Consider the following 5,917-nt stretch of genomic DNA (forward strand, 5'->3'; position numbering starts at 1 on the left):
TAGCCATCTGATGTAGGCAACAATGGAGCAATAAGCTACAGCCTGTGGACTGTACAGGGTTCCTGGATTATTTTTTAAATAAAACTCTGCAAGTCTGTGGTCTACTCTTCCTTTGTCAGCAAGCGGGTTATGCTTGATTACAGGTATTAAATAGCAGAAATTACTTCCTACAAAGGAGCAACAAAGGAGCTGTCTCTGAAAAACCTCAGTGGTTGTTATTAGTTAGAGATCTCTGCACAAGAGGTAATCTGGATCAAGGGCTGCGTTAAATATCTTAGGTCCAGGTGGATCTGCCTTCATTGATCAAAATATATTCCTACCAGAAGCAATAATATTGCAGGTGCCTTGCTGAGTGATATCTCTATTAACATATTTTCCACAAAATTTTTTTAAATTAATAAAAAAAGAAAAAAACACAAAAGCTAAAAAATAAACCTATGCTGCGAATCCATATATGGAAAAGTATTCTAAGCAGAAGAGTAACTGGGAAATATAAAGGTATTTTATCCACAAACATATTATTTATTTGTCCGTGTTCACATCTTCAAGATCTTCTTAGACACTTGAGACTCTGTTGAGTTGAAAATAGGGAATGCACATGTTGCACTGTCCCATATACCAAAGTGTTAGATTAACCAGAAGAAAAGATAAGGAAAAAATTGCACCTGAACTCCTAGAAATTATTAACAGAATCATTGTTACAGTGCAGAATAATTTGTTTACTCTACTTTCCAATACTGAAACCTTACCAAAATACTGTGTCTGGGTTGGTAAGAATGTAGAGGGAATAAAAAGACTGTAAGGTCTGAGTCAAAAGATCAAGTTTTACTAGGTAAAAAAAAAAAAAAGAAAAAAGATAAAAGAGGACACAATTTTCCTTCGAAGACAAGATTACTGAAAGTGGTCAGTCAGTTTTTCTCTGATTGTAGGCTGGTTGGTTTACTTAAAGAGAGGACTGGAAACATATAGTTACCATAGATGATCAGTTATTAAGAGAAGTTTTCATGGAATCATAGAATGTTAATGTTTGGAAGGGATGTTAAAGATCATCCAGTCCTAACATCCCTGCCATGGATAGGACATCTCCCACTAGATCAGATTGCTCAAGGCCTTATCCAACCTGCCCTTGAAGACTGCCAGGGACAGGGCATCCACAATCTTCCTGGGCAACCTGCATTTAACCCGTAAGACTAATTATAAACAGGAAAAAAGTTTTATTGTTGAGTTTATAGAATCTTTTTTACTGCAGATTTTTAAAAGGGAGGTAGCCAAACACTTTTCAGGATACGGTTCAAGTTTGCTTCTTTTCTTTCTTATAGGACAGACTGAAGGGACCTCCTAAGGTCTCTTTGAGGCAAGTGTGTTCAGAATTCTTTCAGATTTTTCTTTCTTCTCAGCCTGTGTGAAGACTCCATGTTGTGCTACAGCCAGATCATTAAATAACTTGTTTTAAAGTAAATTCTTAGGATTCTCATACTGCAGACACATTCAGATTGTAAAATTGATAATCCAGATTCAGAGATGTTTTAAGATTGTTTTCAAGGCTAAAAAATATCCTCATACAAAACAGTTCTTAATAGTTTCTTGAAGACCTTCCCTGATTTTACTATCCCCAAATCAACAGTAATATGGATTCTGTCTGCTTTTTAATATGAGGAAACTAGATTTTTTTTTTCCTGTTATTTAAGATTTACTTTGTTCATTTCCAAGATACTCAGCATGTTATTTCCGCTGAAGAGATAGATTTTTATGTTTCCACACAAAGTATCATGCTGTATCAGGCATCTATTTCAAAAAAGTAACCCTTCAAGTCAATTTTTGTTACTGCTAGAACTTTCCAATTTTTCTTTTTAAATGGAGAGTCAATAGCAAAGATAATAATTTCTCTCCTTTTTGATTATTCTCAGTCTCCTACAACATCATACCTATCTAAACAATTCTATTGCTGGGATTAAAATATTTATCTATACAGGATCAGAACTGACAATAATTTCTGGCAGCCTGAAGCTATGCTTGAACCCTGGATATAGTAAATAATTTTAACAAGTAATACATAGATAATTCCTTGTTATTTTCTAGATATTTTAACCTGTAAGGACATATTGTTCTACAGACAATTTTTATACACTTTTGTTGCTGTTGCTGAACTGAAAACTTCAAATTGGATCTGTTTTCCTCAAAGGTCAGCATCTTCATCCAGAGGACATAACTAAACTGGAATGAAGATTTGGATATTTCACTCTTAATATTGCTGCCAGTAATGAAAATCTTTGGTGTTGATGACTTTTTTTTTCCCCTCACTGTTTCAACCTGCTTTTAAAAAATTATTTACAAAGTTTGCAGTATTTAATGTATTGCATCTTAAACTTCAATGTGCAGACATGTTGGATAGGAATTTAAAACTAGAATATGAAAAACTACTGGAATTTTCAAAAAATAGCCATATTTTTATTTGCTAATTACATCTTTTTCTCATGACCTGTACAATATGCAGGATTTAGAAAGTACAGTTGGGTTTTTTTGGATTTGGGTTATTATATAAAACTAGCTTCAGGAAGTTGGGAACTACTTTAAAGACCTTTTGATCTCAGGGTATTGAAATAACACTCTGGTAAGGGATGTGCTTCAAGATGCCATTGTGATCAGACAAACGAAGGTGCAATCTGCAGAATTTTTGAAAATACATTTAGAGTTTGGTGAAAGAGAAGAAATAACAGAAAAGCTCCCAGCTTCCACTTCTTTCCAGTGATCATTACATGAATCTCTGAATGTTGACTTGTCTGAAATTTATTTACCTATTTTGAAGAAAAAAAAAAGATAGTTGTAAACAAATAGTTAATTTCCCTTTTCAGTAATTCATTACAGACACCTCTGAAAGTTAACTATGATTTATTAGCGGATAAAGACAGTGTCAAGCTTCAAATAACTCAAATCTGGCTTTTTTTTTTTTTAAATATTCTTAATGGAGTTTAATTTCTGCCTGTAAAACAATCAAGTAGGAAGTAATAATTTCTTTTTCCAGCAGTATAATAATAAGCAACCATCAGAAATGCAACAATATTTCCATGGATTGTGGCAAGAGTTGCCATGGAGACAAACATACCATTTTCATTTCAACATTCGTTCTTTTCAAATTAAATAGAAGTTAACGTATTGTACTATCAAGATGTTGTAGTTTAGCTTTAGGTAAGTCTCCAATTATAAGTTAATTTATTATTTTATTATAATCATATTTTGATTTATCTTGATTGACTTGATCAACTTTTGTCATTTCTCTCACTCAGTTTTAGCTGGTATTCCTAGCAATATGTGGGGGGAAAAAATCCCGAGAGTCATTAGAAGCTGTTCTGTAGTTGGCTTAGTGATATACTTTGCTCGCAATCTGACAATCAACCACAAGTAATGGAGAAACCTCTTCTGTATAAATGATAGGTTTACTGTAGCCATTGCCTCTAAAACTTCATAAAAACATCTCAATCCACCTTTACATGACCAATTACTCACTCTGCTCACCATCACCTGTGTTTTGGGATATGACCCTGTAAAACCAATATAATATTTACTACACCTAGTAGGAAATTAATGATGTCCAAATCAAAAGGCATTGAATGAATACAATTATAATTTTGGAGAACAGACCTAATCTGGAAATAAATTTTCATTCCAGTGGTGATAGAAGGCCTTTGTTCAGAGTTGTATAAAGTATGAAGTGTCTAGATATATGTTCAGAGTTACAATGGAGTGTCTTATCTTTAATGTGCTTATAGCCACTTTCAGATACTTAAGAAAATGAGTCTATCTTTAATTACACATGTGGGTTTTTTTTGTTCCATTCATTGAATTCTTGGTTTTATTAATTGTTAGTGTTCACTATATATTAAATGCAAAACAAGAAGACAACTTTTAGACATCAATTCCTGAATGTTGAAGTCAGGCTGCAGTTAGAGGTCTAATTATAGCAATTATGGAGCAGCATAGTTTTGAACTCCCCAAGATTTACTTTGACAGGTACAGTTTAATTTGCTAATGAACTCCTGCAAAAACGAACTTGACAAAAATGAGAGATAGTGATTGAAAGTGTAACGTGTTCTTTGGTCTTTTAAATATAATTATATTTTTTAAACCTTAATATTTTGTATAGATATATGTGAAGACAATATTAGATTTTATGCATAGAGTGAAGATAAGTTTTCAATCAGAAACTTGTTCCGTTGGCCTAGGACAAAAGCCAAATACTAAAATCCATTCTGAGTATGTCCCTTAAAGATCTGAAAATCACAGCTTCTGAAAACATTTGTATTTTAGTATAGCTTAGTTACTACTTCATGTTTTACATCATATGTGCAAGTTAGACTCTGTTTTCAATTTATGCCTCTCTGACTTCATTATTTTTCTGGAAATATATTTGATTTCTTAGCAAAGAACATTTTTCTCACTACTAAAGATGCAATACATCAAGATAATGACAGGTACAGGCATAAGTCATCACATTCTCTCAGCACATAATACATCCTTCAGAATGTGATTTTTATCACACGAATTTACGGCTCTTCATTTCTTCTCTAAACAGCACAAGACATAAACCCAAGATGATGAAGATTTAGTATTCATGTCTGAATTATCCTCTTTGAATAATAGATTATTACTCTAAATACATAATAGAAAATAAATAATAGAATATTACTCTAAATTACAATTGCTGATAAAGTCAAGATGTGAAGAAGCAAGTTTTGACATTACATAATCTCGATGTTTTCTTTTTACATTTAAATGGTTAAATATGATTTAATCCTTTGTGGTTTTTTTTTCAAATTGGCTACAGCTTAACTGTAGGGATATTTAATTAGTTTTCTCTGATTCTCTGTTCTGCTCAATGAGTTGATTATTTTTCCATTATTTGTAAAATTTTGTTTTTTTCTCCTTGCTCTGTTTTACATCTCTCTATAGTATATATTTTTTATTCTCTTATTTTTATTTGCCAGAAAATTTGAAAATGTGAGGTTGCAGCTAAAAACAATTGTATAAGCAGGCATTCTGATGCTGTAGTTAAATAGAGCAACTTCGATTGACTTCATTTGGAGTGAAATCAGTCATTTTGATGCCTTGAAAATCCTCAGTGTCTCTCTTTTTTTCTTTCCTGAAGATAAGAGTATGTACTTTAGTTTTCCCAGCTGCCACAAATGCATTATTGCTTTCCATCAAATTTCATTTCTACAAGAATGTGCATCTCCATTTTACCATGCATTAGGTTTTTATTGCCCCACAATAAAATTTACTCCTAATAGATTTAGTATTCATGCCTGAGTTATCCTTTTTAAATTAATAGATTATTACTCTAACTTCTTACTTTTTTAACTATCTGTGGTCAAAAAAACCCAAAAAATGTGCATTTGTTACGTCAAAGTATATGATGAGTTTTTGTTTATCAAAATTTATATTTGCTTATACCTTAGTAATATTTCATTAGGATTATACACATTCATGCGTGTCAGAAATCCTTATGCTTCCATTTTTCATATACAGTTTTTCATAGCATAAAGCCAATCAAAAACTTTATTATTCTTTGGAAGAAAATGTCAAAAGAAGAATGTCATCTGCTTTTTAGATATTTGGGTGTTTCAAGTCAGTTTTTAATTTCATCTCATGTGGAAAATGAGCTTCAGAATCACAGCTGAGTAAAAAGGGACGAATATATCACTCCACTCAGATATGGAATACCTTTACAACACATGCATTTAATACATAAAAATGCACTCTAAACACAGAAGTTAAATTCAACAAGGTCTGCCAACAGTTGAAACTCCCCAGATATCACAGCTTCAATGGGAGGTTAGCCTGTGTGGCCACTAGCTTGAAACTTATGCAGTTAGAACTGAAGGAACCAGTCCAGGTCCAGAAGTGTGAACTGTCTCCTTTG

The sequence above is a fragment of the Lepidothrix coronata genome, unplaced genomic scaffold, assembly GCF_001604755.1.
Source record: "Lepidothrix coronata isolate B3197 unplaced genomic scaffold, Lepidothrix_coronata-1.0 Scaffold109, whole genome shotgun sequence".
Lineage (NCBI taxonomy): Eukaryota > Metazoa > Chordata > Aves > Passeriformes > Pipridae > Lepidothrix > Lepidothrix coronata.